The 24,804-nt window shown below is 40.2% G+C and overlaps 1 protein-coding gene and 1 non-coding gene across 6 annotated transcripts in view; both read left to right on the forward strand.

Moving 5' to 3' along the window:
• PPP4R1 (protein phosphatase 4 regulatory subunit 1) overlaps window positions 1–24,804 on the forward strand; it is a 1,686,542-nt gene that overhangs the window by 643,038 nt on the left and 1,018,700 nt on the right. The gene's annotated exons all lie outside the window — the stretch shown is intronic.
• On the forward strand, window positions 11,084–11,156 carry TRNAR-CCU. The gene has a single exon. It is a non-coding gene; the product is annotated as a tRNA-Arg (tRNA).

Raw genomic sequence — 24,804 nt, forward strand, 5'->3', positions numbered from 1 at the left:
CGCCAAAACAAGGGACTGTCATTCATTCTACCCCCTGCCTCCCAAACCCTGACTACAGACTCATCAGACTATGCTTGGGGGGCCCATCTGGCCGGGAGATGCATTCAGGGCGAATGGAGCCCAAATCAAATGCATCTACATACCAACCAGAAAGAAATGCTCCCTGTACAGAATGCTCTGACAGCCTTCAAGGACTTCCTTCATCCAGGACAAACTACTGATAAAGACTGACAACACCACAGTTATGTGGTACATATTCAAGCAGGGGGGTACCCACTCCTACCCCCTTTGCAGACTAGCCATGGCCTTGTGGAACACAGCCATGACTTACCAAATTCATCTTCAAGCTCAATTCCTGCCAGGAAAGCAAAATACTCTGGCAGACGACCTAAGCAGAAATCTTATGGACCCACACAAATGGAAACTGGATCCACAAATCTTCAGCGTGTTGACACGAAAATGAGGGAGCCCAGACATAGATCTATTTGCCCCTCCCCGAAACTATCATTTGGGCAAATTCTGCACAAGAACTCATCACAAAAAAGCTTGGAAAGTGGATGCTCTATCCTTCAGCTGGAAAAACTTATCAGTCTATGCCTTTCCCCCTCTGCCTCTGCTCTCCAAGGTCTTACTAAGTCAAGACAGGAAAAACCAAAAATGATTCTGATTGCTCCGGACTGGCCTCGCCAACACTGGTACCCGCTTCTAAGGAACATGTCACACCTTCCTCCATGGTACTTGCCTCAAGCACCTCCTCTACTGTCTCAGCAGAACTATCAAATTCTGCACACTCAGCTCCAAACTCTGAATCTTGCAGCATGGCTAATCAACTAATTTCACCAATTACATCTCTCAGTAAACCTGTGATGGATGTCATTTTGGAGGCTAGAAGGCCTAGCACTAGAAAATCTTGTGCTGATAAATGGAAGAGATTCTGTGCTTGGAACCACGGACAAGGAATAAACACAGCAATGCCAAGTATTCCTCAGATTTTGCATTATTTAACCGAGATGCTTCACAAGGGCCTATCTTTTTCTTCAATAAAAATCCATGCCTCTGCCATCTCGGCTCATTACAACACCGAGCCTCCTCTCTTTTTCTCATCCCCTGCTAAAGCAGTACCTCAGAGGGGCCAAAAATTTAAGACCTCCCAGGAGAGCACCGATGTCTGCATGGGACCTCAATTTTGTGCTGTTAAAACTCACCCTACCTCCTTTTGAACCAACTGCTACTGCGGACATACAATTTCTTTCTTGGAAGATAGTCTTTCTTTTAGCAGTCACTTCAGCTAGAAGGGTTTCAGAACTACAGGCTCTCATGGTAGTGGAGCCTTTCATTATGTTTTACCCGGACAGGGTGGCCCTCAGGACCAATCCTTCTTTTATGCCTAAGGTGGTATCCATTGTGGCTCTTAACCAGACCATTCACCTGCCAACTTTTTTCGCAAATCCGCAGAACAAGGGGGAGCGAATTCTGCATTCATTGGATGTACACAGACAACCAAGATTCTTCTTAAACAGGACAAAATCTCTAAGAAAGTCTGGGCAACTACTGGTGGCATTTGCTGCAGGAACAGAGGGGAAGGCTATATCAAAGCAGACTATTTCAAAATGGATAAGCCATTGTATTCGTTTCTGCTACATGCAGCATGGTAAACCTGTGCCCAAGGGGATCAGATCCCATTCCACCAGGGCTGCTTCTACTTCTGCAGCCTTTCTCAGAGGGGTTCCTACCAGAGACATTCTAGAAGCTGCTACTTGGAGCTCAGTTTATACGTTCACAAAACATTACCATTTACCTCTCTTTTCTAAATCCAGGGCAGGCTTTGCCACTGCAGTCCTGCAGGGCCTTATAGCTGCTCCTAATGCTGTTTAATTCCATCCTCCCATCCATAGCTTTGGAATTCTACCCAAATGTAATGACTGCAACAGTGAAACATGGAGAACATAGTACAGTTGTGTACACTTACCATAAATGTAGATGTTCGAGTGTATTCACTGTTGCTGTCCTGGTTACCCACCCGCCAGCCCCCCTTTCTTCTCTATTATACATTTTCTTTCCTTCATTATGCTCAAAAGCCTTTGGGTGTATTTGCTTTTAGTTGAAGTTAATTTTTTTTTTTTTTAAAACAAGTTTATTGTTTTTAACATACAAAATAAATATCATAACAATCTTATACAAGCAATTAAAATGTAAATAGTTATAACATTTGATAAAACAACCAAAATATTTACAGAGACATCCACTACAAATCAAATCAGTTGATTAAACTGTAATGTCTTACTAATGAAACTAAGACTTTTTTAACAGGTTTTGTAAAGTATCCCATATAGTTTAGTAAGACGTTTTTTTAGTAGTTCTTGACTTTATTGTCATTAGTTCCATATGACACACTTCAGTCATAACATTTTTAAATTCATTAAATGAAGGAGGAGTATCTGAAATCCAATTTCTGGTTATTATTTTTCTAGCCACTGCTGGAATAGACCATAATAAGGGAAGTTTAACTTTTTTTAACACTTTTAGGGACAGGAGTGTTAAATAATATAAGTGATTTAGAGACAATGAAATTATCTGTGAAAAGAGCCTGCAAAAAATCATTGATTAACATCCAATATTCCCTCAATTTTATACAGTCATAAAACATATGTGCCCAATCAGCATTTATTTCTACATTACATCTCTTACATAAGTTGTCTTTATTGTTTATTTTATTCATCATTAAAGGTGTATAGAAAGATCTATGTAAAAATTTCCAAGTAAAAGTCTCCAATTAATGGAAGAAGTAGTTTTATAAGCAGATTCCAATATATATTGTTTATCTTGTTGTTTTGGTGATTCACCATTAATGGAAATGAAATAATTCCAATAAGTATCTGAACTGTAATGAGTTTCTTCTCTAATAATTTTATGTATGTGTGAGAGCCTACCTTTATCAGAAACCCTATGTTGTAAATTTAATATCAAGTAATCAATCAGAATTGGGACAGATTCTTTAACTGTTAAAGACATTAAATCAAGTTTATTAATAAGATGTTGTCTAAAAGTCTGAATTTCTAACCAACATGTTTCTCAAATCAAATTCTTGCTTTAAGAAGTCTAAATTTTTTACTTTATTGTCAGACAGCAACTGATACCAATACTTTAAATCATTCTCTGTGACTAGAAGAATTCTTTCAGAGGTGGATGATAAAAGAATACCTTGTGTATACATTATAGGGAATAGGGTAAAATTCCATTCCTTATATTTAGGATGCATAAATATAAAATTACAATATCTAATAATAATATTTAATGGGTAACTAGCTATATATTTTGGTGTAATAGATGAAGTACAAAATTCTTTTAGTAACCATAACATGGGGTTATTTACAATAGTATTTTTATGTATTAATGATATTTTCATGAAGTGAATGCTAATTAGTTCCCAATAATCTTTCCATTTTGCAACATATGACTGATCTATTAACAAAGTAATAACTTTTATAATAGAAGAGATAGTATATAAATTAAAGTCTGGAAATGAAATGCCCCCTTGAGACCAGCTATTAGTATGTTTCTTTAATGCAATCCTAGGTCTATTAGGTGCCCATAAGAAATTTAACATTTGTGAATTCAATTTCTTAATAATTATTTTTGTAGGTGGGAGTATTATTGATTGTATTAAGTATAATATCTTAGGGAATATTATCATTTTAATAATTGTGAGTCTCTCTTCCATGGTAAAAAACATATTGTTTCAGCTGTTGAAAAGATTTTGTATATTATGAAAACAGTTACTATAATTATTATGTATAATAGATTTAATATCTTTAGTTAATATTATACCTAAGTAAGTTATCTGACCTGAGTTGGGTATATATTTGTGAAAATCATTAGTGAGGACATTTTTTCGTGCGTATATTGGTAATATTTTAGTTTTTTCTTCATTAAATATCAAACCAGAGATGTTTTTAAAATCTGTCATTTTATCAAATAATGACTGCATAGAAGAGTTAGTTCCTGCTGACATAATTAGAACATCATCTGCAAAAAGTTGAATTTTAGATATTGTATTTTCATCTATATCAAATCCTTCAATATCAGTGCTGTTTCTAATCAAATTAGCCCAAGGCTCCATTATTAAAGTAAATAATAGTGGAGAAAGTGGACACCCTTTTTTGTACCTTTTAATATGGGTATTTTTTGTGAGACATATGTTCCTATCTTAATGTAAGCCAATGCTCCTTTATATAGATGTTCAATTAAATTCACAAATGCATCAGAGAAATTTGTACACTTCAATAAGATAAATAAGTAGTCCCAGCTTGCTGAGTCAAATGCTGAACTTATATCAAGACTAATAAGTGTTAAGTCTTTCTTTTTCCTGTTTGCATAATCAATTAGCGTTAAAGTTCTCCTTATATTATCAAAAGTATTTCTATTTATAATAAAGCCTGTCTGATCTATATCTATTATACCTGGAATGATTGTCTTTAATCTGTCATCAAAAATACTCATAAACATTTTATAGTCAACATTAAGTAATGAAATAGGTCTATATGAAGTGCATCTGGTTGGGTCTTTATTGGGTTTTAAAATTGGTGAAATAAATGTGTATTGCCAGGATGGGGGAGTTGTTAACTCATTTTGAGCTGAAATGAAAACCCTATGTATTAATGAGTAAGTACTTTTAGGAAGAATTTTATAAATCTCTGGTATAATACCATCATTACCTGGTGCTTTGTTTGATTTAACTTTGTTTATTTGTGTAATAACCTCTGTATATGAAATATTTTTATCTATTAATTTAGTCTGTTTATTAAGTTTTTTGTTCATGTTTGTAGTTATAAATTTCTTTATTTTATCTTTAGAATCCATATTAATGTTATTGTGGTTAATTTTATGAAAGTGATTTCTAAATTCATCTAATATTTCTGGTAAACTAGAAACATTCTTCTTTTTCCCTGGAGAGAAAATTTCTTTGATATGATTTTGTTTATTCAGCCTTTTTGTTTTATTTTTAAGTCTATGTAAGTATTTGGGACTTATTGAGTAAGACAAAAACTTATATTTCTCTAATGTTATTTTGACTTTATGGCTTAAAATTTCTTTGTATTTCTCATTTAATTTATTTATTTCCTCAATGACTTTTTTGTCCATAATATTTTCTTTATTATTATGTTTATACAAGTCTAATTTGCTTTGAATATCTAGTAATTCCTTGTCCCAAGATTTCCTTTTATTATTATACCATCTGATGCTTTGTCCATATAAATATGATTTTAGAGCATCCCAAATGTAAACAATGGAGACATCAGGTGTAGTGTTTAAGTCTAAGAAATGTTGCACCTCTGTAAGTATATAATCTTTATAGTCCTTTAGTTGAGTTAAGTATGCTGGTATTCTTTTGATCTGAACATTATAAGTACTCTTTACCATAAATTCAAAGACAATAGAATTATGGTCTGATATAGGACATGAAATGATTTTGGAATTAATTAAGTCTGTTACCATTTGGTTAGAAATAAAGACTCTATCTAATCTTGAATAAGTTTTATGTCTGTTAGAAAAAAAAGTGTATGGTAATGATTTAGAATCTATCTGATTATTAATATCATTCAAATGATATAAATTAATAAAATCCTTTAAATGTTTTGCATTAGATGTAATTTTCCTTTTTCCTATAGTAGTAGTATCTTTTTCATGCAGGATACAATTAAAATCACATGCTAAAATATCTCCTCTAGAAAATGATATAATCTTATTGAGATGGTGTTTCACTGTATTAGTGCCAATTCCTGGAATCCAGTATACATTAATTAATGTATATATTTTCCCATTAATCTGTATTGTAACCATACAGAACATTCCTTTATCATCTTTATAAGACTTAATAGTTTTAGGTATGGGCATATTTTTGTTCCATAAGATAGCCACTCCTCTTTTTTTCTGTGTGTGTTCTGAGCTAACCAAGACTGTATATTTATTAGTGGCTAATTTATCTATATCCTTTTTCAGGAGATGTGTTTCTTGAAGGAATATTAAATTGGCTCTATGCAAATTAATATATCTCATTAAACTTGCCCTTTTACATGGGTTATTCAATCCATTAATGTTTAAAGAAATTCCTTTAAGAGATACCATTTAACTTTTATAAACATATAAAACATATAATCAGAATAACAATTAGTAAAATAAGTATTTTGTCTCCTCCTTTAGGTGTTCCATTAATTATAGCTGTATTTAATGAAAATCTTATGGAATTTTGTGTAATTTTCACTTTTATTTGTAGTGACAATGAGTTTATAAAATGTGATGTGGATGTCAAAACTATATACACACAACAATAATCAGGTGAAAATAATGTTTGGATTAAACATTGCACCCAGCCTGGAGTTGAAAACTCCAACTTCGAGTAGCAAATACCACTCAAGTTATCCCCCTATCCTAAGTAGCAGTAGTTCAGCTGCCACCAAATTAATTTGATACTAACTATTATTAACTAAAGTTAACCTCATTTAATTTGGTTATCTACTATAACAAGGCTAAACAATTTATATAACAGCTTCATATAAACATATAAAACATTTAGAAACAACTAATATTGCTATGTACATCTATTCTATATAATAAACTCATAATCAAAATAGCATTCTAACAATCTTGATAAATGGGAGCAAAGAAGAGAGAGAGAGAGGAAAAAAAAAGGGAATATCCATATGGTAATTTAATAAAAGTTTGTAAGAATAAGTTCTTATTATATGTTTATGCTCATTTGAATTCAATAACATTTATTATCTTAGGCTATTATGACTCGGACATTACTTATATTAGGGTATTCCCACTTTCTGCCATAGTAATACAGTTAAAAGCTTTAAAACTTTAAATTACTTGCACCAAAAGCTTCCTTCTCATATTTATTATTGCCAATTAAATAAAATAATTATTCTTATGCATAAGTTAAAAGAACATACTGCACAGCAATATTGATTCCTAGTTATACATAAATCATTGTGATGAAAGCCATTTGTATTTTATATATCTGAACTGCAGCTTTAAAATATGTCACATGACAATTTCTTCTGAAATATAATCATAATGATACATATATTTGTCTGTTAGTCAAGGCAAATGATTTATAACATTACATATCTTTAAATCATAAGCATCTATATACATTAAAGTGCAGCAGTCATATAAGCTTTCAAAAACAAGTGTACATGTGTTTTACCTTCTATGCCTTCTAAAATATCTCATTTGTTTACTATGGCATATTAAGTCATTTAAAATCATTATAACTTTTATATTTTATAAGTTACATCTTAAATAAGTAAGTTATTATAAAGAAAAACTCACATTTAGATGTCATAAAGTTCGTTTTTCATCACAAAATCGCATTTACAGCAGTTCTACTTCCTGAAACAGTTTACTTCTTGAATTTGCGATGTCAGTGTGAAATCAGGGGTCAAAGTTCAAAATGGCTGCTTTCAGCTTCTCTGCGTGTATTCTGAGTGTTGAAGCTTTTAAAACGACTCGAGGACACTATTCACGAGGAAACCCACATCCCAGATCGTCTCCCATAACATTCTGGCGGGAATTTTAATAAAAGCAAGTGACTGACATTCATTTTGTAATACAAATGGATCTAAACAGTGCAAAACCTTCTCGAAGCACTTTACAAGTCATTACAGTCTCTATGACAGTGAAACCAAGCCTACAGTTGTTTAACATGAACACAACTTATTTTTGTATGCCCCATTTCATTTTCTCATTCAGATCTTATTACATACACATATCAGTATTATCAGAAGCATATAACTTTATAAATGAGAGAGAGGGGGGAAAAAAAAAAAAAAGGATCTACAAAGATATTTTACTTGCTGTTTGTTTTAATAAAGTAGAACATGAGACATATTACTTTCAACTACTTTAGTTCTAGTTAACTGCAATTATATCATGACATATTATTTGAAATCATGTATTAAGCAATTAAGTCATGGTATAATATTTAGCAACAGTATTTAAACAGCATAAATAATTTTAAAGAAATAATAAATTATTTTCCCCTTATTTCATATTTTTCATCAAACCTCTCTCCCTACCCTCCCCCACCCTTCACTAAATGTTTAGTTTAAAGAGAATGCCATTATTTAAAACAGGAAGAGAAAGGAAATGTATCAAATTACTAACCTTAGGTCTCTTTATCACAAAGAGAAACAAGTTGATTCATATCAGGTTATTTGTTCCTCAGAAAGTTTGATTATTTATAAAACAAAATCAGTTCTTTGCACACAAAAAAATAACTTTGAATAAATCCTTAAGATATTCGTGGCTTTCTTGAAACTGTAGTAACTGTAATTAAAGAGTTCAAAGAAATATAGAACATGTCATTTGTTTTTTAGTCTTTTTTGCTTCTCTGAAGTCTTCCAAGAAGTTCCTGTTGCCATCCTCTTTAGCGAAGGACTTGCCCATTCCATATCTTCTATTTTATCTAATATTTTATTTTTTTAATATACAGCAAAGCAGAGTCCAAGTCTTCAAAAATTCTAGGGCCATCAGGTAAAAAGATTTTTCGTTTGGAAGGAAATAAAAGATGAGTTTTGAACTGTGCTTTCTTAAGCTCTCTTATTAATGGCAAAAAACTTTTCTTTTTGTTATTACCAAGGAAGAATAGTCATTGTCAAAACGCACAGTTGCCTCATTAATTTTTGTAGGTGCTTTAGCCCATGCAGATTTTAATACCATCTCCTTGTCATAAGATGATAAAAATCTTACAATAACTGATCTAGGATACTTTCTATTTATATTAGAATTAGATAAAGACCTATGGGCTCTTGCAATACCAAAAGAAAATGCTTCTGACAGATCTAAAGTTTTGGGAAGCCAAGTATTTAAAAAGGAAGTAATGTTGTTACCTTCTATATTTTCTGGCAGTCCAAAAATCCTTATATTATTGTGTCTGGATCTGTTTTCCAAGTCATCTAGTTTGGATTGAAGGTGTGTGTTCTGTTTCAATAAAAATTCAATGTTAATTTCTTCTTCCTGAATTCTGTTGTCCATATCGTTAAGAGTCTCTTCTATACCTGTAATCTGAGCTTTCTGGTGTTGTAAATCTTGATGTAACAAATCCATTTGTTTTGTATTTTTTTCTATAAAGTTATCAATTTTAACATCCCAGTCTGCCCATTTTAATTGTTAGTTGCTGAATAGTTGATATCAGAGACTGAAGCTCTTTCTTGATGCTGGAATCCTGACTGTTTGCCTTACTGGAACTCATTCTGAACAGAGGTGATGAAAGAGAAATTTCCAAGAAGATTTCTGACAGGAAAATTATTTAAATTTTCTTTCTTTTTTAGATATTATTCAAGATACTGATATTCCAAACGTTTTTAGAAAGAAAATTATTACATTAGTTGAATTTTAAAGTAATTATTTCCTGTCCGTGTAGTTATGTTGGTGGAGCTGAAGAAATCTGCTGCTATCCTGTGTTCATCCCTGGCCACGCCCTCCAAAGTTAAATTTTTTTGTGTTCTAAAATACATGCAGATATATATATATATATATATATATATATATATATATTTTTTTTTTTTTTTTTTTTTGCTCCCCATTTGGGAGTCACCTGACATCTGGGGCAAGAAAAACTGATTAAAATGGCGTCGGCTGCATGTTTTATACCCCTGATGACCTGACGTCATAGAAGAGGAGACGGCAACCGACGCAGGACCCAAGACTTCGTTATTCAGGCCGAGTGAGGGCAACCTGCCAGCAAATTACCCAAATGTAATGACTGAATACACTCGAACTTCTACATTTATGGTAAGTGTACACAACTGTACTTTTCATCTCACATCTGTGAGAACAATGCAGTGCAATCCATTGCACCCCCATGGTCTCCCATTACAGAAGTCAGAGATCCAAAGTCAGGAGCAGATTTTAAATATCGCTCCTGTATACCTAGAAAGTTGCTAGGAGGCATTTTCTGAATGAGATAGTCTGGAGCTCACACAGTTATTACTTGGTGACTATAGCCTATTACAGTTTAGCAGAAAACCACAAAATCTGAAGTTAACCTGGTCACCATTCATCATGTATGAGTCTAGGATCCGACATCGGATTTGAGCTGGCACACATAGGCAACAGCTTAGCTCAAGCTCCTTCCCTGCCATAATGCTTTGCTGCTCTTTAACTCCTCCAGATCTTGTTTGCCGTGCTTGAAGACCCACACAGATTGCTCAGCTTCTCCAGTGTAGACAAAGTAAGTTTTTTTTTGGGGTGGGGTATTAGTCTCCATGCCCTTTCTGACTGTTATTAGTCTTTTAGTTTGCTTAGTGTACCTAGGTTTTCTGCGTTGATCCGTCGCTGTTCTACCCCTCCCGTTTGTGTACTATTTGGTGCTCTTTCTCAGTTGTACTATTTGTGTAGGAGTTTCCTTCCTTGGTTTTAAATTTTTCTGTAGTTAGGATTTGTGTGTGTGTGTGTGTGTGGGTGTGTGTGTGTGTGTGTGTGTGTGTGTGTGTGTGTGTGTGTGTGTGGGTGTGTGTGTGTGTGTGGGGTGGGTGGGTGGGTGGGGGTGGGGGTGTGTGGGTGTGTGTGGGTGTGGGTGGGGGTGTGGGTGTGTAAGGGACTCTCGGTACAGGACTTTAGCTGTTTTTTTGGCATGCTTACTTATTTATTTGCTGTTGTTTTACCAGGACAGTCAATTGGGCCAAGGAACCTGTTTTCAATTGAGTCTTGGGGAGAAAACAAATTAAATTACAGTGAGTTTTACATATAAAAAAATTAGACATTTTTGTTTAGAAAGTACAGAAGTATAAGGAGAAACATTGAAATTAATTATACAATTGCTAAAATTAGAATGAGTCTACAGTACAATTTATAAAATAAAGTAGTAGGAGGACATTAAATTTAAAACCATTCATTTTCTGAAATAAAGTATTAGATTTAAAACCATACATTTTCTAAAATAATGTAGTAGGAGGACATTAGATTTAGAAACATTCGTTATCTGAAACTGTGAAGTAGGAACAAAGTATGATTTCTACAGTAAGGTTGAGACACAAAAGTACAGGTTCAGAAAATGAGAGTGACTCACAGTACTGCCCCAGTGGCCTAATGGATAAGGCATTGGCCTCCTAAGCCAGGGATTGTGGGTTCGAGTCCCATCTGGGGTGAGTTATTTTAGCCAAACACATTCTGGCTAGGCTTATAAATGCCCTAGGGCAGATAGCCTAGTATGAACCTATACCCCGGGTATCACTTCTGTGTCACTGTTAGACAGAGGCACAGTATACTAACCTCGAAAAAGGGCATAGCAAAATTAATTTAAAATGGGCGGCGAAAGCCAAACACATTCTGGCTAGGCTTATAAATGCCCTAGGGCAGATAGCCTAGTATGAACCTAAAAGTACCGACTCAGAAAACAAGAGTGACGCACAAAAGTACCGACTCAGAAAACAAGAGTGACGCACAAAAGTACAGGTTCAGAAAACAAGAGTGACGCACAAAAGTACAGATTCAGAAAATGAGTGACATTTTAAAGGTTTGGACATGTGAAAAAGCAGTATAGCATTTCATTGGCATTATGGGTGAAGTGAAGTTGTATTTGTGTGGATATGTTGTGGGTCTATATTAGAACACCGAACATTTGAAATCTCGGGTGTTCTAATATCGACCCGTTTTCAGCGAACGTTGAAAATATCGAAGCAACAGGAAACCGAATTCTTTCCTAGGGAAAGAATTCGGTTGTCCGTTTCTGTTGCTTCGGTATTTTCAGCGCTCTGGTGGAAAGCTATGGGTGAGGTTCAGTTAAGTGTGCGATTGTGTGGACATGTGGGTTAGGGTGGGTTAGGTGAGTTAGGGTTAGGGCACGGGTGAGGTGACTGTGCGATAGTGACGGACCTTAGGGTTTGGGTTAAGGTAAGTTAGTGGTGTTTGTATAGTTTAGTGTAGGGTTAGGTGTTAAAGTTTAGATGTATGTGTGTGGATTGCTGTTTGTTTGGTGTGCTTGTGCTGTGTGTATGTGTTTTGGAACAGCAAATTTTTTCCCTAGGAAAAAATTAGCTTTTCCGAATGTTCGATTTTTTTTTTTTCGATTGCTAGGGTTCTGTATTAGAACACTCGACATTTTGAATGTTCGGTGTTCTAATATAGACCCTATATTGTCATCCTTTTACGGCTATATTAGTAGTGTATTCCAAATTAATTACAGTACAGGGCTTACAGCTTCCATTTATTACTTTTGTGTGACTATATTCTTCTAAGTGTACTTAATAAATTTTCTATATGACAACCTTTTAATTTCTGTTTATGTGAAGTTTAGGTAGGATGGGAGCAGGAGCAATATCCATTGTGAGGCAAGATGTGAGTATAATGAGGTTTTGAATGAGGAAAGGCAGGAGATAGTGCGGATGATAGAGGCATGCTATGGCGATGGATAGCAGGTGGTTCCCAGCTGGACGTGTGGGTTTATGAAGTTTAATTAAGTTTTGGGAATTGGATCTTAAGTGTTGATTTGGTATGTACATTTCAAAGGTATTTGCTAGGGAGGAGCAGAGATATGGTTTATGGATGAGTTTATGGGCTTGGATAAGTTGGGTGTAAGTGAGGAAATTGGGTAGCTCGATCCAGATTAGTTGGTGAAGGGAATTACAGTGGTGGGAAGAGGATTTGTGACTGGCAGCAAACTTGGATATTTTGTTATAGCAAGTTGCAAGTTTTATTTTGAGGGAGGATTGCAGATTGGTAAAGATAGTTTCCCCATATAACAGGGAATGGGATATGGTATGTATTAGCTAGTGTGATTCTAGTAGAGGGAGGGATGAAAAGGCTATGGCTGTAAAGCATACCTAGTTTTTATGTTTTTTTTTATGTTGATTAGTAGATGCTTATCGAATTTTAACTGGTCATCAATGACTATTCCTAATAATTTTGAGTCTGAGAATTTCAAGGGAGTGTTGTTTTTGCTGGTAGTTATGAATGACAGTTTGTCAAGGAGAGTTTTTGGTGGGGCTGAAAAGCATAAGTTGGTCTTGGGTTTGTGTTTGACTGATTGAAATGTCAGAAAAGCCTTTAGGGTTCAAGAGGTGCTCCTTGTGTGGCCGGAAGATGCCTGTCTCTGACTCACACGAGGAGTGCATCTACTGCTTTGGCCCCAGCATTTGTGCTGCATTCAACCCCATGGCCCTGGTTGAATGCCAAAATAAACTTCTACTCAAAGGTGTGGTTCAGGGGGCTACCTTGGTCAAGGAGCCTTCGACCAAGCAGGGCCCCTGTTGACCACAAGAGAATAGCTACTCTTCCTCCTCTTATGGGGATGTCTCTGGTAAGAAACCTAGGCTGTTGGATCCCAGGTCCCCAGATCCGACTCAAGCCTTAGAGGGATGTGATCTGGGGTTCTTGGATCCAAAGCCCTCCAGAGAGTAGACACCCGGATCCAAGGCCTCTGGTCCTAGGTCTCCGGATCTGAGGCTTTCGGAGTTGATTCCAGATCCAAGGCCTCTGGATTGAGGCCTTCAATCCAAGCCGGAGCAGGCCCGTCATGGATCCGATCCTATTGGATCCGAGCGGTTCAAGAGCTCTGCCCTTGGATCCTTCCGTTTCCTCGGATGAGATACGGTTGTATCAGAAACCAGGGTTGGATCCCATTGTTGTTGAGGACCTTCAGTCAGATCCTCCAGGAGCGGATTCTTGTTTACCCCTCTGCATAGGAGCTGATGTTCATCGTGCATACAGCTGCAGTCATAACAGATGGGTTATCCTGCCGTCAGGCGGGTCCTCGGTTGGCCGAATTCCAAAGTCTAGGTCCGGCGTCAGTTGTAGTCGCTTCTTCCCTGACGTCAGTGCGGCAGGGTATAAAAGAACCAGCCTACGCCATCTTCTCCAGTCTTTCTTGCCGCGCAATGCCCGAAGCAGAAGCAGTTCGCTAGTGCCGGTCGGCCAGCTCCTGAGATTTACGAAAATATTTCAGCCGAAGTCTTCTTGAAAGCTAAGTACCTGCCTCAGACCGATGTCAGACAAAGTTAATAATTGCATTTCATGTGGGAAGCAAATACCACATAAGGATTTCCACTCTTTCTGTATTCCTTGCTTAGGGCCAGACCACGACGTCTTGGCCTGCCGTTTTTGTGCTAGATTCAACAAACGCATTATTAAGCGTTGGGCGGAGTTCGCCCATCACTATTTTGGTAAAAAATTTAATTATATTATGTCGTCGGATACTCCGACTCCAGTTTTGAGTAAAAGATGCAAAGATAAGGACCGACATACGAGGTCCGCGACTTCTACTGACACCATGCTAAGGCCGACTACCGGTTCTCCGGTTCTCAGCGAGGTGCCTATGCAGCCCCTGAGTACCGATGAAACTTCATTCCCGTTGTCTTCTGTGCCCGAGGTCACAGGCTCCTCGGCCCCCATTCCGACTACAGATACCGACGCCACTTTTGGCGGGGAAACCCAGAGTTTAGACAGGCCTGCCATTTCTCAAGGTGTCTTCAGGCCTTCCTCCTTCTCTATTAAGGCTTTCACAAAATCTAAAGCAGCCATGAAAACTAAAAAACAAGGACCTCAGACCCCCTCTCAAGGCCCCATGCCTAAAAAACAAATGCTCAAAATGGCTGAGGATTTGATTACTCTTATCAGGGGTTCTCAACCCCCCTCGGACAAAAGGCCCAGATTAGAGGAAGACTACCCTTCCTCAGATCAAGCCTCTATTACCTCTGAACAATCTGAGGACCAGGAATATACATATTCTCCTTTTGAAGACTCTGATGCAGAGGAGTCTATTCCCTCGGTCCCCCCCCCCCCGAGGACTACTCTTTTGGGGAAACCCTGCATACTTTGAGGGAACACTTTCACTGGGAAGGCCAAGATTACTCAGATTCCAAGAAAAGGCTCAGGGATTTTCTCTTGCTCCCCCAGCATAGGCCTCTGGCTATCCCTCCTGTCTTAGAAATATTAGATGATGTGTACACAGAAGCCAGCCTCAACCCAGATGTCCTTCAAGAATGCAACTGCAGTCAACATAAGGGTTGTCCTGCCTCAGGCAGCCCTCGGTCGGCCGGATTCCAAAGTCTGGGTCCGACGTCTGCTGATGTCGCATTTCTCTCCGACGTCAGAGCGGCTGGAGTATATAAGCATCAGCCGACGCCATCTTCTTCAGTCTTTCTTGCCGCGGTGCCGAAGCAGAAGCAGTTCGCAAGTGCCGGTCGGTCAGCTCCTGTATTCTTCAAACCAAGTCATCAAAAGCTAAGTACCCCGTTGGGGACCTTTTCTTGCCTCAGCCGATGTCAGAAATTACTGAAAAAGTAAATAATTGTTTGTCTTGTGGTAAACAAATACCTCATAAAGATTTCCACTCTTAATGCCTCCCTTGCCTTGGCCCAGACCACGATGTCTCGGCCTGTGCCGCCTGTGCTCGCTTCAACAAGCGCACTCTCAGGCGCCAGGCGGAGTTCGCTGAAGACTTTTTCGGCGAAAAATTTGATTATACAATGCCGTCGGAACAACTGACAACACAGACTCCTAAGAAACGAAAAGACCGGGACCGACATCCTCGGCCCGCGTCTTCCACCGACACCACGCCAAAACTAACCGCGAGTGCCCCGGTTCCCTCTGAGGCGGTTATTCCACCGCTCCGAACCGAAGACACCGCATTACTGATACCTCCGCTACCGGAGGCCACTCTGACGCCAGTTATTGATTTTCCTCCGGATACTGAAACCGAGGAAATGCCCGAGACTATTGCTGTTGATGAGGTCACTCCTGCACGTGGAGCGGCTAGGCCTCCCATGTCCATGTCTATCAAGGCCTACACACGTGCTAAGGCAGCCAGCAAGTCCAAGCATCTTACTGCTAAAACCTTACCTCAGCCTACTCCTGAAACTCAAATCATGTCTATGGCCGCAGATTTAATTTCCCTGATCAGAGGTTCCCAGGCCCATCCTGAGAGAGGATCCCAGCCTCCTCCTGATAAGAGGCCCAGGGTTGAACCCTCTGACCCTCTTCCTTCAGATGAAGATTCTGAGGACTCTGTTCACTCCGAAAGCCAGGAAGAGCCCTTCCAGACCTATGAGGATTCAGATGCAGAGGACTCCATCCCCTCGGCCTCCCCTCCTGAGGATATTTCTTTTGGGGAAGTTCTGCATTCCATGAGGGAGCATTTTATGTGGCAAGGCCAGGAATTTTCAGATTCCAGAAAGCGCCTTCGAACCTTCCTTAAAAAGCCCCAACACAGACCCTTAGCTCTACCTCCTGTGCTTGATGTTTTGGATGATTTATACTCTGACTCCAGTGTTACCCCTGATACTCTTCCTCCTGCTCCTGTCAAGCCTGACAGATACTATAGGGTCCCAGAAACGCATTCTCATTTCTTTAGGGCCCATGCTGTTGATTTAGAAACAATTTCCCAGGGGCCTAAAGGGGTTTCAGCTACCACCTCCAAAAACCCTTTGCCTTCCGACAGGGAAGCAAGGTCCTTAGAGAGATGGGGAAGAAGGTTTACACCTCCACTACTTTATCTATGAGAGCTCTCAATTGTCTCTTTCACATGTTTCAATATCAGGATTTCCTGTTAGATGATTTACAGAAAGGATTGGCCTCTCCTGAACCTTTAGATAGGAAGTCTTTGCAGGAAGCTGTGCATAATTCTCAGCAGGTTAGCAATCACTTTCTACAGTGTGGATATGATGCATTGGAGGCTTCACGTAGGGCAGCTATGACAGGGGCGGTCATTCGTAGACATGCATGGTTAAAAGAACAACCTTTACCAGATCATGTTAAGGCAAAGCTTCTTGACGCACCCTTGGAAAAGAACAAGCTTTTTGGTGCTAATGCTAACGATGTGTTAAAGTCCATTGAGGAAAAAGCCAAGTCAGTTCAGACAGTCAAAGATTTCCTCCAGTTTCAGCCGCCCAGATTCAGCAGGAACTGGCCTTCTAAAAACTGGTCCTTTCCTAATCCTGAAAGATTTCAAAGGGGCAAAAACAGGCGTGCCCGAGGAAGAGGGCAATACAGAGGATCCTACAGGGGACGACAATGGCAACCAGCAAACCAAAGAAGTGACACGGGTTTCTCCTGCCCCGCAGGGACAATCTCAATGACTTTCCTCTAGTTCTGCTGACCAAGAAGCAAACAGAAGCTCCTTTGGGCAGAAAGTTATCTTTGTTTTCAAAAAATTGGCACAAACTGACAAAAGACAAATGGATTCTGGACATTATAGACCACGGTTACAGGTTCCATTTTCATACCTTGCCAAGAAAACAAGGCATGCCAAACCTTCCACTAAATCAGAGGGCAGAGAGGCTATCAAGCAAATTTCTCTGCTTGCTCAGATCAAAGCAATAGAAAAAGTTCCACAACAAGAGCAAGGTCAGGGATTTTATTCAAGACTGTTCCTTGTTCCAAGAAAAGAAACTCAATGGAGACCAGTACTGGACTTGTCCGCTCTAAACACTTTTCTCATAGTACCAAAGTTCAAAATGCTGACTCTACAGCAACTCCTTTCCATGCTGGGCAAGGGGTCTTGGCTGATTACTCTGGACCTCAAGGAGGCATACCTGCATGTCCCTATCAGACACAGCTGCAGAAGATACCTCAGATTTCTTGCAGGGCCAGAGCATTATCAATTCTCAGCATTGCCATTTGGCTTATCTACTGCGCCCAGAGTATTCACGAAATGCCTGGCATCAGTAATTGCTCATTGCAGGTTAAAGGGGATTCAAATCTACCCGTACCTGGACGATTGCCTCATACAAGCGGACAAAAAACTAACCTTGACAAAAAACTTGAATTATGTCATACAATTGCTACAGGCTCTGGGATACACAGTCAACTTTCAAAAGTCAAGACTTCAGCCATCCCAGCAAATAACCTTCTTAGGAGCCAAACTAGACACAGCCTCTCAAATGGCTTACCTGACAGAAGACAAGCAAAAGAAGTTAACTCATTACTTCAAAAGTTTAGCAAAGCTCACCCAGATGACTGCAAGGAGTTTCCTACAGGCCCTGGGTTACATGGCATCCTGCATTCTCCTGGTTCCACTAGCAAGACTACACATGAGAAAGCTTCAATGGTACCTAAAAAGCTTATGGTCTCAACACAGCAACAACCTAGAAGCAACTATTCCACTCATTCCATGTCTTCAAAAGGAATTTCTATGGTGGGCCACAGTAAGCCAGTCAAACACAGGTATGTTGTTCAATAAACCTCAGATAACACAGACCATGACCACAGACGCCTCAGACCTTGGATGGGGGGGGCGCACATGGAGGGCAGATGTATTCAAGGGCAATGGTCTCCAAAGGAAACACATCTGCATATCAACCAAAAAGAAATGCTAGCAGTAATGCATGCCATCGAGGCCTTTGGACAACAACTTCAACAAGGCCACCTACTAATACGGACAGACAACACCACTGTGATGTGGTACATAAACAAGCAGGGGGGGACTCATTCTTACCCCTTTGCAGACTGACAATGAATCTTTGGGAAAAATCACTGGGTCTAAACATACAGTTACAATCCCAGTTTGTTCCAGGCAAAGACAATGTTCTGGCGGACAGTCTAAGCAGGAATTTCCTAGACCCCCACGAATGGAGGCTACATCCAGACATCTTCATACGACTCACCTCGACATGGGGCAGGCCGGACGTAGACCTATTTGCCTCCCACCTCAATCATCACTTACAAAAGTTCTGCTCAAGGACATGTCATCCACAAGCATGGAAAATAGATGCCCTCTCATTCAACTGGAGCTCCCTAATAATTTATGCATTTCCACCTCTGCCACTGATGACCACAGTGTTATTAAAGATCAAAGCAGAGCAGCCGAAGGGGATCCTAATAGCTCCAGACTGGCCAAGACAACACTGGTACCCACTACTACGGAGCATATGTCACAACAAAACGTGGGCCCTTCCTCAGTGGCCGCAACTTTTGACTCGACACAACTTCAGGACAGTTCATCCCAACATCCAGACGCTATAGCAAACAGCTTGGGAAATCCCATAAATAACCTCAATTTACCTCTCTCCAAGGAAGTTCAGCAGATACTAACAGAAGCCCGCAGACCATCCACCAGAAAGGCTTACTCAGCCAAATGGAAGAGATTCAGCATTTGGAATACTAACAAGGGTCATGATGTATCACTTTTGAGCATGCCACTCATTCTGGAATACTTGGCAGATATGCTACAAAACGGACTCTCATACTCTTCCATAAAAATATATGCTTCAGCTATCTCAGCTAGATACAACACTGATCCATCTGTGTTTTCACATCCTTTGTTAAGGCAATTTCTTAGAGGAATCAAGAATATAAAGCCCCCAAGAAAGGCACCAGTACCAGCTTGGGACCTCAATTTTGTACTAGAAAAATTGACTCTACCTCCCTTCGAGCCAGCAGCTTCTGTGGATTTACAATTTCTTTCCTGGAAGACAGCTTTCCTGCTGGCCATTACCTCAGCAAGAAGGGTTTCGGAATTACAGGCCTTAATAGCAATACCACCGTTCATAAATTTTCACAGAGACAGTGTCTCCTTACGAACCAACCCTACCTTTCTGCCAAAAGTGGTATCTAGGGTTTCTTTAAATCAAGCAATTCACCTGCCTACTTTCTTTCCCAACCCTGAGAACAAGGGGGAAAGACTGTTACATACCTTGGACATACACAGACAACTTCGCTACTACCTAGACAGAACCAAGACCAGTAGGAAGTCTGATCAGCTTTTTGTAGCTTACGCCCCTGGAGTACAAGGAAAAGCAATTTCCAAACAGACAATTTCAAAATGGATTGGACATTGCATCAGATTCTGTTATTCCTTCCATGGAAAGTGTGTGCCAGCCAATGTCAGACCACACTCCACCAGAGCTACAGCCACCTCTACAGCCTTTTTAAGAGGGGTGCCTACAAAAGACATTCTAGAAGCTGCTACATGGAGCTCCGTGCATACATTTTCCAAACACTACAACCTCCCTTTATATTCCAGATCCAGAGCAGGCTTTGCTTCGGCAGTCCTGCAGGGATTGATAGCTGCACCATCCTTTTCTTAGAGCATACCACCTCCCCCAGCTAAGCTATGGTATTCAACCCATATGTTATGACTGCAGTTGCATTCTTGAAGGACATAGTACAGTTTTGTACCTACCATAAATGTAGATGTCCGATAGATATGCAACTGCAGTCGGGTTTTCCCTCCCTCCTTCCCCTCTATGCCTTGGGTCCACTCCTCTCTCTGTTATCCTTAGCTGGGGATATCTGTTATGGTGTATCTGTTTATTGCTTATTTATTGTCTGGAAACCTATTATTGTCTTCCAATTTGATTACAGCCTTCCTTGGAGGGCACCTGGCATCTGGAGCAAGAAACACTGAAGAAGATGGCGTCGGCTGATGCTTATATACTCCAGCCGCTCTGACGTCGGAGAGAAATGTGACATCAGCCGACGTCGGACCCAGACTTTGGAATCCGGCCGACCGAGGGCTGCCTGAGGCAGGACAACCCTTATGTTATGACTGCAGTTGCATATCTATCGGACATCTACATTTATGGTAGGTACAAAACTGTACTATTCTTTACCTCCAGCTCCTGTTAAACCAGACCGGTATTACCGGGTTCCTGATTCACACCAGTTCCTATACAAAAGCCATACTGCTGACCCAGAAACTATTTCACAGGGTCCCAAGGGAATTAAGGCCTGTACTGCTAAAAACCCATTACCTTCAGAGAGAGATTCCAGAGCTTTAGAAAGGTGGGGGGAAAAAGGTGTATACCTCAGCCACTTTAACCATGAGGGCATTAAACTGTCAGTTCCATATGTTAAAGTATCAACAGTTTTTATTATCTGAGTTGAAAAGCAAAATGACACAACCTGAGCAACCAGATTTAAGAGTTGCAGGATTTGTTGCATTGTGCAGAGCAAGTGGGTAAACATACCTTGCAGTGCGGTTTTGATGCTTTAGAGGCCTCATGTAGAGCTGCTGTTACAGGGTCTGTCATACGTAGACATGCTTGGCTCAAACAACAAGCCTTACCAGATCATGTCAAAGCTAAATTACTAGATGCACCTCTTCAAAAAGATGTATTATTTGGTGTTAAAGCTGAGGAGGTACTAAAGAAAATGGAGGAAAAGGCGAGATCAATGCAAACAGTGAAAGATTTCCTGCAGGTACAACCTCCACGTTTCAGCAGAAACTGGCCTTCAAAAAATTGGTCCTTTCTAGCCATGGACAGACCTCAAAGAGGCAGATACAGGCGCCCGAGAGGTAGAGGGCAATCTCAAGGATCATTCAGAGCCAGGCAATGGCAAGCACCAACCCCAAGAGGTGGAGAAGATAGATCACAGTCATTCAGAAAGCAGACGCAATGACTTTCCCCTTTACCTGCCAAGCAAAGCTTTAATGGCAGCACCTTTAGGCGGAAAACTGGCATTATTCTCAAACAATTGGCATATTGCCACAAAAGACAAATGGATCCTGGACATTAGACAGAGGCTTCAGATTCCACTTTCACACCCTACCAAAAATGAGAGGCATGCCAAACCTGCCACAAAATCAAAGGGCAGAGGCACAAAAACAAATTTCAGCTTTCATGGACATGAAAGCTATTCAAGAGGTGCCTGCAGAAGAACAAGGTCAAGGGTTTTATTCCAGACTATTCCTGGTACCAAGAAAGACAAAGATTGGAGACCTATTTTAGATCTATCCATCCTAAACACATATTTACAGGTACCAAAATTCAAGATGCTCACATTACAGCAGCTTCTTCCCATGCTGGGCAAGGAGTCTTGGCTGGTAACATTGGACCTCAAGGAGGCATATCTGCATGTCCCTATCAGACAAGATTGCAGAAGATACCTCAGATTTCTTGCAGGTTCAACCCATTATCAATTCTCTGCGTTGCCCTTTGGCTTATCTACTGCGCCCAAAGTGTTTACAAAATGCCTAGCATCAGTAATTGCCTTCTGCAGACTTCAAGGAATACAAATCTACCCATATCTGGATGACTGCCTGATCCAAGCGGACAGCAAGGACATACTACTACAGCACCTGGCGTTTGTAATAAGACTGTTGAACTTTCTGGGATACACAGTCAACAAAAAGAAATCAAAACTAATACCCTCTCAAACAATAATTTTCCTGGGTGCCAGCTTGAATACAAACACCCAGATGGCCTACCTCACGCCAGACAAACAAGGGCAACTATCTCAATACTTAAGCAAAATGGCAACCTTCACCAGGCTGACTGCAAGGAAAGTCCTGCAGGCTCTGGGATTCATGGCATCTTGCATCCTGCTGATCCCATGTGCTAAGCTGCATATGAGGAAGCTTCAATGGTACCTAAAAAACTTATGGTCTCAACACAGCTACAGTTTGGAAACAATTATACCACTCATTCCATGTCTTCAAAAGGAATTTTTGTGGTGGGCTCAAGCATGCCAAAGAAACAAAGGTCTCCCTTTCTGCATACCTCAGGCAAATCAAATCATCACAACAGACTCCTTGGACTACGCCTGGGGGCACATATGAAAGATCAGTGCATTCAGGGAAAATGGTCCCAAAAACAGAAGCACCTACACATCAACCAAAAGGAAATGCTAGCAGTGCAAAATGCTATTTTGGCCTTCAAAGACTTACTGCATCCAGGCCAGCTATTGATAAGGACAGACAACACCACAGTGATGTGGTACATAAACAGGGGGGAACTCATTCATACCCCCTGTGCAGACTAGCCATGACCCTTTGGAACACAGCTCTGGAATTGCAAATCCAACTTCAGGCACAATTCCTGCCAGGGAAGGAAAACACACTGGCAGACAGCCTAAGCAGAAATATGACAGATCCACACGAATGGAAGTTGCATCCTCAAGTTTTCACAAAGATAACTCAGGCATGGGGACAGCCAGACATAGATCTCTTTGCTACCCACAGAAATTACCAACTGAAAAAATTTTGCACAAGGACCTATCATCCACAGGCCTGGAAAGTGGACGCACTTTCCTTCAATTGGACAACATTGACAGTCTATGCCTTTCCGCCTCTCCCTCTGCTGCCCAAAGTTCTATTAAAAGCCAGAGCAGAGAGACCGAAAATTATTCTCATTGCTCCAGACTGGCCAAGAGAACACTGGTATCCACTCCTGAAGAGCCTGACGCATTCCCCACCATGGATCCTACCTCCAGTGCCTCTTCTGTTGTCCCAACACAACTTCAAAACTCTTCACAGCCAGCTCAAAACCCTAAATCTAGCCGCATGGAGAATCCCTTGATTTCACAACAGACCCTCCTCTCCAAGGAGGTGCAGGGTGTCATCTTGGAGGCCAGAAGACCTTCTACTAGAAAAGCCTACTCTGCCAAATGGAAGCAGTTTTGTGCCTGGAATTAGAAAAAGGGCCAGAATCCCTGGGTAATAAATATACCTCAGATATTACAGTACCTAGCTGAGATGTTAAACAGTGGACTTTCCTTCTCCTCCATCAAAATCCATGCTTCAGCCATTTCTGCACAATACAACACAGATCCTCCTTTATTCTCTCATCCTCTCTTAAGATAGTTCCTCAGAGGGGCTAAGAAAATAAAACCCCCAAGAAAACCACCAGTCCCTGCTTGGGACCTCAACTTCATATTGGAAAAACTGACCCTTCCTCCATTTGAGCCAGCTGCTTCAACAGAACTACAATATTTGTCATGGAAAACAGCCTTCCTTCTGGCTATCACCTCAGCAGGCAGGGTTTCAGAACTACAGGCCCTCATGGCTGTGCAACCTTTCATCATTTTCCATCAGGACAGAGTTTCCTTACGAACCTACCCTACCTTTATGCCAAAGGTAGTATCCAGTGTAGCCTTGAATCAGACTATCCACTTACCCACCTTTTACCCTAACCCACAAAACAAAGGGGAAAGACTACTGCATTCCTTGGACATTCACAGACAACTATGTTATTATTTGGACAGGACAAAGCCATTCAGGAAATCAGAGCAACTCTGTGTCCTATGCTACAGGTGCTCAAGGAAAGGCTATCTCCAAACAGACAATCTCAAAATGGATAGCCCACTGCATACGCTTTTGTTACTCATTTCATGGAAAAGCTGTGCCTTCAAGCATCAGGTCCCACTCCACAAGGGCCACAGCTGCCTCTGCAGCTTTCCTCAGGGGAGTCCCTACCAAGGACATTTTGGAAGCAGCCACTTGGAGTTCAGTGCACACTTTCTCCAAACACTATCACCTTCCACTTTACTCAATCTAGAGCGGGATTTGCCACAGCTGTCTTGCAGGGCATCCCGGCTCCTCCTAGTTCCACTTGGTGCCTGCCACCCCTACTTAGCTTAGGGATTCTACCCATCTGTTATGACTGCAGCTGTATGCACGATGAACATAGTACAGTTTTGTACCTACCATAAATGTAGATGTTCAAGTGCTCATACAGCTGCAGTCCAGGTTTCCCTCCCTCCATCCCCTCTTAGGACAGGCCTTATGACAAACACCTTCTCATACAACCTATTTGGGGTATTCTTTTATGGTGTATTTGCTTGCAAACTACTGTTTTTTGATTATTCTATATTGCATGATATATAAGTTTATGATGTTCTTCATCTCACATTGCTGCAGTCCTTACTTATGGGTAGTCCGCTGTCCTCGGTCGGCCCGAATACCAAAGTATTAGGCTGACGTCGGTCATGGGCGCTCAGAACTGACATCAGAGCGTCAGGGTATAAAAGCGCATGACCGACGTCATATCCTCAGTCTTTTTTGCCGCATGGTCCGATGCAGAAGCAGCGTTGCGAGTGCCGTTCGGCGTTCTGAAATTTTCGAATTCTGAGTTTCAGACC

The sequence above is a fragment of the Protopterus annectens genome, chromosome 3.part1 (genome assembly GCF_019279795.1).
Source record: "Protopterus annectens isolate FY-2018-M chromosome 3.part1, PAN1.0, whole genome shotgun sequence".
Lineage (NCBI taxonomy): Eukaryota > Metazoa > Chordata > Ceratodontiformes > Protopteridae > Protopterus > Protopterus annectens.